This window comes from Oncorhynchus keta, chromosome 8 (genome assembly GCF_023373465.1).
Source record: "Oncorhynchus keta strain PuntledgeMale-10-30-2019 chromosome 8, Oket_V2, whole genome shotgun sequence".
In the NCBI taxonomy this organism is placed as follows: domain Eukaryota; kingdom Metazoa; phylum Chordata; class Actinopteri; order Salmoniformes; family Salmonidae; genus Oncorhynchus; species Oncorhynchus keta.
In genome coordinates this window covers 48635300-48649595 of record NC_068428.1, presented here as the reverse complement: position 1 = coordinate 48649595, position 14296 = coordinate 48635300, and the positions used below count along the sequence as shown (strand labels likewise).

At 37.2% G+C, this 14296-nt stretch overlaps 1 long non-coding RNA gene across 3 annotated transcripts in view; it reads left to right on the top strand.

The window, feature by feature from the left end:
- LOC127931600 (uncharacterized) overlaps nt 1–4122 on the top strand; it is a 4906-nt gene extending 784 nt beyond the window's left edge. Inside the window, exon 3 of one of the 3 annotated variants that reach the window (XR_008141893.1) lies at nt 4098–4122. This is a non-coding gene — a long non-coding RNA (uncharacterized LOC127931600). Of the gene's footprint in view, nt 1–2540; nt 2566–3834; nt 3860–4097 lie in introns of those variants that run through there. The other 2 variants (XR_008141894.1, XR_008141895.1) reach the window with 2 other exon arrangements.
- Nucleotides 4123–14296: the final 10174 nt, after the last annotated feature.

The window sequence follows — 14296 nt, the reverse complement described above, 5'->3', positions numbered from 1 at the left end:
TATACAGGTGATATACAGGTGGTATACAGGTGATATACAGGTGATATACAGGTGATATACAGGTGATATACAGGTGGTATACAGGTGATATACAGGTGATATACAGGTGGTATACAGGTGATATACAGGTGGTATACAGGTGGTATACAGGTGGTATACAGGTGGTATACAGGTGATATACAGGTGGTATACAGGTGATATACAGGTGATATACAGGTGGTATACAGGTGATATACAGGTGATATACAGGTGATATACAGGTGATATACAGGTGATATACAGGTGGTATACAGGTGATATACAGGTGATATACAGGTGGTATACAGGTGATATACAGGTGATATACAGGTGATATACAGGTGATATACAGGTGATATACAGGTGATATACAGGTGATATACAGGTGATATACAGGTGGTATACAGGTGGTATACAGGTGATATACAGGTGATATACAGGTGGTATACAGGTGATATACAGGTGGTATACAGGTGGTATACAGGTGGTATACAGGTGGTATACAGGTGATATACAGGTGATATACAGGTGATATACAGGTGTTATACAGGTGGTATACAGGTGATATACAGGTGATATACAGGTGATATACAGGTGATATACAGGTGATGATATACAGGTGGTATACAGGTGATATACAGGTGATATACAGGTGTTATACAGGTGATATACAGGTGATATACAGGTGATATACAGGTGTTATACAGGTGTTATACAGGTGATATACAGGTGATATACAGGTGATATACAGGTGTTATACAGGTGATATACAGGTGATATACAGGTGATATACAGGTGTTATACAGGTGATATACAGGTGTTATACAGGTGATATACAGGTGATATACAGGTGTTATACAGGTGATATACAGGTGATATACAGGTGTTATACAGGTGTTATACAGGTGTTATACAGGTGTTATACAGGTGTTATACAGGTGTTATACAGGTGATATACAGGTGTTGATATACAGGTGTTATACAGGTGTTATACAGGTGTTATACAGGTGTTATACAGGTGTTATACAGGTGATATACAGGTGTTATACAGGTGTTATACAGGTGATATACAGGTGTTATACAGGTGATATACAGGTGTTATACAGGTGATATACAGGTGATATACAGGTGATATACAGGTGTTATACAGGTGTTATACAGGTGATATACAGGTGATATACAGGTGATATACAGGTGATATACAGGTGGTATACAGGTGATATACAGGTGATATACAGGTGGTATACAGGTGATATACAGGTGATATACAGGTGATATACAGGTGATATACAGGTGATATACAGGTGGTATACAGGTGATATACAGGTGATATACAGGTGTTATACAGGTGGTATACAGGTGGTGGTATACAGGTGATATACAGGTGGTATACAGGTGGTATACAGGTGATATACAGGTGATATACAGGTGTTATACAGGTGGTATACAGGTGTTATACAGGTGATATACAGGTGATATACAGGTGGTATAAAGGTGGTATACAGGTGATATACAGGTGGTATACAGGTGATATACAGGTGGTATACAGGTGGTATACAGGTGATATACAGGTGATATACAGGTGATATACAGGTGGTATACAGGTGGTATACAGGTGATATACAGGTGATATACAGGTGATATACAGGTGGTATACAGGTGGTATACAGGTGATATACAGGTGGTATACAGGTGATATACAGGTGATATACAGGTGATATACAGGTGGTATACAGGTGGTATACAGGTGGTATACAGGTGATATACAGGTGGTATACAGGTGATATACAGGTGATATACAGGTGATATACAGGTGATATACAGGTGGTATACAGGTGATATACAGGTGATATACAGGTGATATACAGGTGGTATACAGGTGATATACAGGTGATATACAGGTGATATACAGGTGGTATACAGGTGGTATACAGGTGATATACAGGTGTTATACAGGTGATATACAGGTGATATACAGGTGGTATAAAAGGTGGTATACAGGTGATATACAGGTGGTATACAGGTGATATACAGGTGATATACAGGTGATATACAGGTGGTATAACAGGTGGTATACAGGTGGTATACAGGTGATATACAGGTGATATACAGGTGATATACAGGTGATATACAGGTGGTATACAGGTGGTATACAGGTGATATACAGGTGATATACAGGTGGTATACAGGTGATATACAGGTGTTATACAGGTGTTATACAGGTGATATACAGGTGATATACAGGTGTTATACAGGTGTTATACAGGTGGTATAAACAGGTGATATACAGGTGGTATACAGGTGATATACAGGTGTTATACAGGTGTTATACAGGTGATATACAGGTGTTATACAGGTGTTATACAGGTGTTATACAGGTGATATACAGGTGATATACAGGTGTTATACAGGTGTTATACAGGTGGTATAAAAGGTGGTATACAGGTGATATACAGGTGGTATACAGGTGATATACAGGTGATATACAGGTGATATACAGGTGGTATACAGGTGATATACAGGTGGTATACAGGTGATATACAGGTGGTATACAGGTGATATACAGGTGGTATACAGGTGGTATACAGGTGATATACAGGTGATATACAGGTGGTATACAGGTGGTATACAGGTGGTATACAGGTGATATACAGGTGGTATACAGGTGGTATACAGGTGGTATACAGGTGATATACAGGTGGTATACAGGTGATATACAGGTGGTATACAGGTGATATACAGGTGGTATACAGGTGGTATACAGGTGATATACAGGTGGTATACAGGTGTTATACAGGTGATATACAGGTGGTATACAGGTGATATACAGGTGGTATACAGGTGATATACAGGTGGTATACAGGTGTTATACAGGTGATATACAGGTGGTATACAGGTGATATACAGGTGGTATACAGGTGATATACAGGTGGTATACAGGTGATATACAGGTGGTATACAGGTGATATACAGGTGATATACAGGTGGTATACAGGTGATATACAGGTGATATACAGGTGGTATACAGGTGGTATACAGGTGATATACAGGTGGTATACAGGTGATATACAGGTGGTATACAGGTGATATACAGGTGGTATACAGGTGGTATACAGGTGGTATACAGGTGGTATACAGGTGGTATACAGGTGATATACAGGTGGTATACAGGTGATATACAGGTGGTATACAGGTGGTATACAGGTGATATACAGGTGGTATACAGGTGATATACAGGTGGTATACAGGTGATATACAGGTGGTATACAGGTGATATACAGGTGGTATACAGGTGATATACAGGTGGTATACAGGTGATATACAGGTGGTATACAGGTGGTATACAGGTGGTATACAGGTGGTATACAGGTGATATACAGGTGGTATACAGGTGGTATACAGGTGGTATACAGGTGGTATACAGGTGATATACAGGTGGTATACAGGTGGTATACAGGTGATATACAGGTGGTATACAGGTGATATACAGGTGATATACAGGGTACAGGGTATACAGGTGATATACAGGTGGTATACAGGTGGTATAAACAGGTGGTATACAGGTGATATACAGGTGATATACAGGTGGTATACAGGTGGTATACAGGTGATATACAGGTGGTATACAGGTGATATACAGGTGGTATACAGGTGGTATACAGGTGGTATACAGGTGATATACAGGTGGTATACAGGTGGTATACAGGTGATATACAGGTGATATACAGGTGGTATACAGGTGGTATACAGGTGATATACAGGTGATATACAGGTGATATACAGGTGATATACAGGTGGTATACAGGTGATATACAGGTGGTATACAGGTGATATACAGGTGGTATACAGGTGGTATACAGGTGATATACAGGTGATATACAGGTGGTATACAGGTGGTATACAGGTGGTATACAGGTGATATACAGGTGGTATACAGGTGATATACAGGTGATATACAGGTGATATACAGGTGGTATACAGGTGATATACAGGTGATATAGGTGATATACAGGGTGGTATACAGGTGATATACAGGTGATATACAGGTGATATACAGGTGGTATACAGGTGATATACAGGTGGTATACAGGTGATATACAGGTGCTATACAGGTGGTATACAGGTGGTATACAGGTGATATACAGGTGGTATACAGGTGATATACAGGTGATATACAGGTGATATACAGGTGGTATACAGGTGGTATACAGGTGGTATACAGGTGATATACAGGTGATATACAGGTGGTATACAGGTGGTATACAGGTGGTATACAGGTGATATACAGGTGGTATACAGGTGATATACAGGTGGTATACAGGTGATATACAGGTGGTATACAGGTGATATACAGGTGATATACAGGATATACATATACAGGTGGTATACAGGTGGTATACAGGTGGTATACAGGTGGTATACAGGTGATATACAGGTGATATACAGGTGGTATACAGGTGATATACAGGTGGTATACAGGTGGTATACAGGTGATATACAGGTGGTATACAGGTGGTATACAGGTGATATACAGGTGTCAAGGTGTCTACCTTGTCACAACACAACTGATTGTCTCAAACGGGTTAAGAAGGAAAGACATTTCACAAATGAACTTGAACTTTTTATTTATTTTATTTTGAGAAAAAAAAAATGTGAAAAATAAAAAAAATAGTACTTTGCACGTCTCGTGTTTTGGTTCAATATTGTGATTTTTAATGATGTTGTTTTTGACCAGGAGAAATGTTCAGATATGACTCACATTACAAGGCTTTTATCTGGATAGTCGAGGAGGTGACTTTCAAAGATTTTCAAACTATTACCTGGAAAATAAAATGATCTAATCATTCAGACAGGACCACCAGATCAACACCGAAGGTGACCAAAGCACACAGACCAATTAGGAGTTAAGAGACATGTTTACACCCCCTCCGGCCCTCCGCCTCCCCACCACCACCCCCCCTCTCCCCCATGATGCAACAGAGCGGGTGTTACAAACCAACAAAGGCGAGGATTCCCCAATTAACTTAAGAGGTAAACCGATAGCTAAACAAACACATTTAAACAATCGTGTCTCTGTCAGGGTGAATGGGGATGTGAGGTGGTTATGCCTCCAGGACACAGTAAAGTGTTTCATGAGTTTTATCTCGACATGCCTTACAGTATTTGCCTGCTGTACGTTTGTCCATTTAGCTGTGTGTGTGTGTGTGTGTGTGTGCGTGCGTGCGTGCGTGCGTGCGTGCGTGCGTGCGTGCGTGCGTGCGTGGATTCATGTGTCTTCTGTTCATTGTTGAGTGAGTGTGTTTCAGATGAATCATTATGTATTGTGTACAGTACAGTACAGATCTATGTATTGTGTACAGTACAGTACAGATCTATGTATTGTGTACAGTACAGATCTATGTATTGTGTACAGTACAGATCTATGTATTGTGTACAGTAGAGTACAGTACAGATCTATGTATTGTGTACAGTACAGATCTATGTATTGTGTACAGTACAGATCTATGTATTGTGTACAGTACAGATCTGTGTATTGTGTACAGTACAGATCTATGTATTGTGTACAGTACAGATCTATGTATTGTGTACAGTAGAGTACAGTACAGATCTATGTATTGTGTACAGTACAGATCTATGTATTGTGTACAGTACAGATCTATGTATTGTGTACAGTACAGATCTATGTATTGTGTACAGTACAGATCTATGTATTGTGTACAGTACAGATCTATGTATTGTGTACAGTACAGATCTATGTATTGTATACAGTACAGTACAGATCTATGTATTGTGTACAGTACAGATCTATGTATTGTGTACAGTACAGATCTATGTATTGTGTACAGTACAGATCTATGTATTGTGTACAGTACAGATCTATGTATTGTGTACAGTACAGATCTATGTATTGTGTACAGTACAGATCTATGTATTGTGTACAGTACAGATCTATGTATTGTGTACAGTACAGATCTATGTATTGTGTACAGATCTAGATTGTGTACAGTACAGATCTATGTATTGTGTACAGTACAGATCTATGTATTGTGTACAGTACAGATCTATGTATTGTGTACAGTACAGTACAGTACAGATCTATGTATTGTGTACAGTACAGATCTATGTATTGTGTACAGTACAGATCTATGTATTGTGTACAGTACAGATCTATGTATTGTGTACAGTACAGATCTATGTATTGTATACAGTACAGTACAGTACAGATCTATGTATTGTGTACAGTACAGATCTATGTATTGTGTACAGTACAGATCTATGTATTGTGTACAGTACAGATCTATGTATTGTGTACAGTACAGATCTATGTATTGTGTACAGTACAGATCTATGTATTGTGTACAGTACAGATCTATGTATTGTGTACAGTACAGATCTATGTATTGTGTACAGTACAGATCTATGTATTGTATACAGTACAGTACAGATCTATGTATTGTGTACAGTACAGATCTATGTATTGTGTACAGTACAGATCTATGTATTGTGTACAGTACAGATCTATGTATTGTGTACAGTACAGATCTATGTATTGTGTACAGTACAGATCTATGTATTGTGTACAGTACAGATCTATGTATTGTGTACAGTACAGATCTGTGTATTGTGCACAGTACAGATCTATGTATTGTGTACAGTACAGATCTATGTATTGTGTACAGTAGAGTACAGTACAGATCTATGTATTGTGTACAGTACAGATCTATGTATTGTGTACAGTACAGATCTATGTATTGTGTACAGTACAGATCTATGTATTGTGTACAGTACAGATCTATGTATTGTGTAGAGTACAGTACAGTACAGATCTATGTATTGTGTACAGTACAGATCTATGTATTGTGTACAGTTCAGTACAGTACAGATCTATGTATTGTGTACAGTACAGATCTATGTATTGTATACAGTTCAGTACAGTACAGATCTATGTATTGTATACAGTACAGTACAGTACAGATCTATGTATTGTGTACAGTACAGTACAGATCTATGTATTGTGTACAGTACAGTAAAGTACAGATCTATGTATTATATACAGTACAGTACAGTACAGATCTATGTATTGTGTACAGTACAGTACAGTACAGATCTATGTATTGTGTACAGTACAGATCTATGTATTGTGTACAGTACAGATCTATGTATTGTGTACAGTACAGTACAGTAAAGATCTATGTATTGTGTACAGTACAGTACAGATCTATGTATTGTGTACAGTACAGTACAGATCTATGTATTGTATACAGTACAGTACAGTACAGTACAGTACAGATCTATGTATTGTATACAGTACAGTACAGTACAGATCTATGTATTGTGTACAGTACAGTACAGATCTATGTATTGTGTACAGTACAGTACAGATCTATGTATTGTGTACAGTACAGTACAGATCTATGTATTGTATACAGTACAGTATAGTACAGATCTATGTATTGTATACAGTACAGTACAGATCTATGTATTGTGTACAGTACAGTACAGTACAGATCTATGTATTGTGCACAGTACAGATCTATGTATTGTGTACAGTACAGATCTATGTATTGTGTACAGTACAGTACAGTACAGATCTATGTATTGTGTACAGTACAGATCTATGTATTGTGTACAGTACAGATCTATGTATTGTGTACAGTACAGATCTATGTATTGTGTACAGTACAGATCTATGTATTGTGTACAGTACAGTACAGTACAGATCTATGTATTGTGTACAGTACAGATCAGATCTATGTATTGTGTACAGTACAGATCTATGTATTGTATACAGTACAGTATAGTACAGATCTATGTATTGTATACAGTACAGTACAGATCTATGTATTGTGTACAGTACAGTACAGTACAGATCTATGTATTGTGCACAGTACAGATCTATGTATTGTGTACAGTACAGATCTATGTATTGTGTACAGTACAGTACAGTACAGATCTATGTATTGTGTACAGTACAGTACAGATCTATGTATTGTGTACAGTACAGTACAGATCTATGTATTGTGTACAGTACAGTACAGATCTATGTATTGTGTACAGTACAGATCTATGTATTGTGTACAGTACAGTACAGATCTATGTATTGTGTACAGTAGAGTACAGTACAGATCTATGTATTGTATACAGTACAGTACAGTACAGATCTATGTATTGTATACAGTTCAGTACAGATCTATGTATTGTGTACAGTACAGATCTATGTATTGTGTAGAGTACAGTACAGTACAGATCTATGTATTGTGTACAGTACAGATCTATGTATTGTGTACAGTACAGATCTATGTATTGTGTACAGTACAGATCTATGTATTGTGTACAGTACAGTACAGATCTATGTATTGTGTACAGTACAGTACAGTACAGATCTATGTATTGTGTACAGTACAGTACAGATCTATGTATTGTGTACAGTACAGATCTATGTATTGTGTGTACAGTACAGTACAGATCTATGTTTTGTGTACAGTACAGTACAGATCTATGTATTGTGTACAGTACAGTACAGTACAGATCTATGTATTGTGTACAGTACAGTACAGTACAGATATATGTATTGTATACAGTACAGTACAGTACAGATATATGTATTGTGTACAGTACAGTACAGATATATGTATTGTATACAGTACAGTACAATACAGTACAGATCTATGTATTGTATACAGTACAGTACAGATCTATGTGTTGTGTACAGTACAGTACAGATCTATGTATTGTATACAGTACAGTACAGAACTATGTATTGTGTACAGTACAGTACAGATCTATGTATTGTGTACAGTACAGATCTATGTAATAATAATAATAATAATATATAATATGTATGTATTGTGTACAGTACAGATTTATGTATTGTGTACAGTAGAGTACAGTACAGATCTATGTATTGTGTACAGTACAGATCTATGTATTGTGTACAGTACAGTACAGTACAGACCTATGTATTGTGTACAGTACAGTACAGATCTATGTATTGTGTACAGTACAGTACAGATCAGATCTATTGTGTACAGTACAGTACAGTACAGATATATGTATTGTGTACAGTACAGTACAGATCTATGTATTGTGTACAGTACAGTACAGATCTATGTATTGTGTACAGTACAGATCTATGTATTGTGTACAGTACAGTACAGATCTAGGTATTGTGTACAGTAGAGTACAGTACAGATCTATGTATTGTGTACAGTACAGTACAGTACAGATATATGTATTGTATACAGTACAGTACAGATCTATGTATTGTGTACAGTACAGTACAGATATATGTATTGTATACAGTACAGTACAGTACAGATCTATGTATTGTATACAGTACAGTACAGATCTATGTGTTGTGTACAGTACAGATCTATGTATTGTATACAGTACAGTACATAACTATGTATTGTGTACAGTACAGTACAGATCTATGTATTGTGTACAGTACAGATCTATGTAATAATAATAATCATAATAATAATATATAATATGTATGTATTGTGTACAGTACAGATCTATGTATTGTGTACAGTAGAGTACAGTACAGATCTATGTATTGTGTACAGTACAGATCTATGTATTGTGTACAGTACATATCTATGTATTGTGTACAGTACATATCTATGTGTTGTGTACAGTACAGTACAGATCTATGTATTGTGTACAGTACAGTACAGATCTATGTATTGTGTACAGTACAGTACAGTACAGATATATGTATTGTATACAGTACAGTACAGATCTATGTATTGTGTACAGTACAGTACAGATATATGTATTGTATACAGTACAGTACAGTACAGATCTATGTATTGTATACAGTACAGTACAGATCTATGTGTTGTGTACAGTACAGTACAGATCTATGTATTGTATACAGTACAGTACAGAACTATGTAGTGTGTACAGTACAGTACAGATCTATGTATTGTGTACAGTACAGATTTATGTATTGTGTACAGTAGAGTACAGTACAGATCTATGTATTGTGTACAGTACAGATCTATGTATTGTGTACAGTACATATCTATGTATTGTGTACAGTAGAGTACAGTACAGATCTATGTATTGTGTACAGTACAGATCTATGTATTGTGTACAGTACAGATCTATGTATTGTGTACAGTACAGATCTATGTATTGTGTACAGTACAGATCTATGTATTGTGTACAGTAGAGTACAGTACAGATCTATGTATTGTGTACAGTACAGATATATGTATTGTGTACAGTAGAGTACAGTACAGATATATGTATTGTATACAGTACAGTACAGATCTATGTATTGTGTACAGTACAGTACAGATATATGTATTGTATACAGTACAGTACAGATCTATGTATTGTGTACAGTACAGTACAGATCTATGTATTGTGTACAGTACAGTACAGTACAGATCTATGTATTGTATACAGTACAGATCTATGTATTGTGTACAGTACAGATCTATGTATTGTGTACAGTACAGATCTATGTATTGTGTACAGTACAGATCTATGTATTGTGTACAGTTCAGTACAGTACAGATCTATGTATTGTGTACAGTACAGATCTATGTATTGTGTACAGTTCAGTACAGTACAGATCTATGTATGTGTACAGTACAGTACAGATCTATGTATTGTATAGAGTACAGTACAGTACAGATCTATGTATTGTATACAGTACAGTACAGTACAGATCTATGTATTGTGTACAGTACAGTACAGATCTATGTATTGTGTACAGTACAGTAAAGTACAGATCTATGTATTGTATACAGTTCAGTACAGTTCTAGGTATTGAGTACAGTTCAGTTCTATGTATTGAGTTCAGTACAGTTCAGTTCTATGTATTCAGTATAGTTCAGTTCTAGGTATTGAGTACAGTTCAGTTCTAGGTATTGAGTACAGTTCAGTTCTATGTATTCAGTACAGTTCAGTTCTATGAATTCAGTACAGTTCAGTTCTAGGTATTGAGTACAGTTCAGTTCTATGTATTGAGTTCAGTACAGTTCAGTTCTATGTATTCAGTACAGTTCAGTTCTATGTATTCAGTACAGTTCAGTTCAGTACAGTTCAGTTCTATGTATTCAGTACAGTTCAGTTCTATGAATTCAGTACAGTTCAGTTCTAGGTATTGAGTACAGTTCAGTTCTATGTATTGAGTTCAGTACAGTTCAGTTCTATGTATTCAGTACAGTTCAGTTCTATGTATTCAGTACAGTTCAGTTCAGTACAGTTCAGTTCTATGTATTGTGTATAGTTCAGTTCTATGTATTGAGTACAGTTCAGTTCAGTGCAGTTCAGTTCTATGTATTCAGTACAGTTCAGTTCTATGAATTCAGTACAGTACCTCAGTTCTAGGTATTGAGTACAGTTCAGTTCTATGTATTGAGTTCAGTACAGTTCAGTTCTATGTATTCAGTACAGTTCAGTTCTATGTATTCAGTACAGTTCAGTTCAGTACAGTTCAGTTCTATGTATTCAGTACAGTTCAGTTCTATGTATAGAGTACAGTTCAGTTCAGTTCTATGTATTGAGTACAGTACAGTTCAGTTCAGTATAGTTCAGTTCTATGTATTGAGTACAGTTCAGTTCAGTGCAGTTCAGTTCTATGTATTCAGTACAGTTCAGTTCTATGAATTCAGTACAGTTCAGTTCTAGGTATTGAGTACAGTTCAGTTCTATGTATTGAGTTCAGTACAGTTCAGTTCTATGTATTGAGTACAGTTCAGTTCTATGTATTGAGTACAGTTCAGTACAGTTCAGTTCTATGTATTGAGTACAGTTCAGTTCAGTACAGTTCAGTTCTATGTATTGAGTACAGTTCAGTTCAGTATAGTTCAGTTCTATGTATTGAGTACAGTTCAGTTCAGTACAGTTCAGTTCTATGTATTCAGTACAGTTCAGTTCTATGTATTGAGTACAGTTCAGTTCTATGTATTGAGTTCAGTACAGTTCAGTTCTATGTATTCAGTACAGTTCAGTTCTATGTATTCAGTACAGTTCAGTTCTATGTATTGAGTACAGTTCAGTTCAGTACAGTTCAGTTCTATGTATTCAGTACAGTTCAGTTCTATGTATTCAGTACAGTTCAGTTCAGTATAGTTCAGTTCTATGTATTCAGTACAGTTCAGTTCAGTATAGTTCAGTTCTATGTATTCAGTACAGTTCAGTTCTATGTATTCAGTACAGTTCAGTTCAGTACAGTTCAGTTCTATGTATTCAGTTCAGTACAGTTCAGTTCTATGTATTGAGTTCAGTTCAGTACAGTTCAGTTCTATGTATTGAGTATAGTTCAGTTCTATGTATTGAGTACAGTTCAGTTCAGTGCAGTTCAGTTCTATGTATTCAGTACAGTTCAGTTCTATGAATTCAGTACAGTTCAGTTCTAGGTATTGAGTACAGTTCAGTTCTATGTATTGAGTTCAGTACAGTTCAGTTCTATGTATTGAGTTCAGTACAGTTCAGTTCTATGTATTGAGTACAGTTCAGTACAGTTCAGTTCTATGTATTGAGTACAGTTCAGTTCTAGGTATTGAGTACAGTTCAGTTCTATGTATTGAGTTCAGTACAGTTCAGTTCTATGTATTGAGTTCAGTACAGTTCAGTTCTATGTATGTGTACAGTACAGTTCAGTTCTATGTATTGAGTTCAGTACAGTTCAGTTCTATGTATTCAGTACAGTTCAGTTCTATGTATTCAGTACAGTTCAGTTCTATGTATTGAGTTCAGTACAGTTCAGTTCTATGTATTCAGTACAGTTCAGTTCTATGTATTCAGTACAGTTCAGTTCTATGTATTGAGTACAGTTCAGTTCAGTACAGTTCAGTTCTATGAATTCAGTACAGTTCAGTTCTATGTATTCAGTTCAGTTCAGTTCAGTTCTATGTATTGAGTTCAGTACAGTTCAGTTCAGTACAGTTCAGTTCTATGTATTCAGTACAGTTCAGTTCAGTATAGTTCAGTTCTATGTATTCAGTACAGTTCAGTTCTATGTATTGAGTACAGTTCAGTTCAGTACAGTTCAGTTCTATGTATTCAGTTCAGTTCAGTACAGTTCAGTTCTATGTATTCAGTACAGTTCAGTTCTATGTATTGAGTACAGTTCAGTTCAGTATAGTTCAGTTCTATGTATTGAGTACAGTAGACTGGACTTTTATGCATATATCTACTGTCTGGGGGAATTCTGGGGAAGTTCAGTGTCACACATTACACTCACACATTCACATACACACACACACACATTACACTCACACACACACACACACACACATTCACACACACACACACACACACACTCACACACACACACACACACATACATTTGGTTTGCAAATATTTATGCAAATACTGCTTTGAGGTGCACAGAAGGTGGAGGGTGTGTGTGTGTGTGTGTGTGTGTGTGTGTGTGTGTGTGTGTGTGTGTGTGTGTGTGTGTGTGTGTGTGTGTGTGTGTGTGTGTGTGTGTGAGCAGAGAAGAGAGGAACAGGTCAGTGTGTGTGCCCCTTTCTTGTTGAATCACGTTACCCCCCCAACCCACTGTTACCCCATGACCTCCCCTCTACAGAAATGGAAAGGAGTGAGATGGGAATATTTACATAGTTTTGCATGTGAACCTGGATAAGAGCACGGACAACAAACAGGGTTCCTTTATCACTTCTCTAGAGAAACCTGTGGGGCATGTAGGTGTGTCTGTGTGTGTGTTGGGTGTGTCTGTGTGTGTGTGTGTGTGTGTGTGTGTGTGTGTGTGTGTGTGTGTGTGTGTGTGTGTGTGTGTGTGTGTGTGTGTGTGTGTGTGTGTGTGTGTGTGTGTGTGCGTGCGCGTGCGCGTGCGCGCGCTCGTGTGCGTGAGAGGGAGAAAGTGAACTCTTTTGTTCCGTCTTTCCCTGTCAACCATCTATTGCATCAGAGTGACTAACAGACAGAGAAACTCTCTCTCTTTCTCTTTCTTTCTCTGTGAGATCTGTCTCTCTCTCTCTCTCTCTCTCTCTCTCTCTCTCTCTCTCTGTCTCTCTCTCTCTCTCTCTCTCTCTCTCTCTCTCTCTCTCTCTCTCTCTCTCTCTCTCTCTCTCTCTGTCTCTCTCTCTCTCTCTCTCTCTCTCTCTCTCTCTCTCTCTCTCTCTGTCTCTGTCTCTCTCTCTCTCTCTCTCTCTCTCTCTCTCTCTCTCTCTCTCTCTCTCTCTCTCTCTCTCTCTCTCTCTCTCTCTCTCTCTCTCTCTCTCTCTCTCTCTGTCTCTCTCTCTCTCTGTCTCTGTCTGTCTCTCTCTCTGCCTCTCTCTGTCTCTCTCTC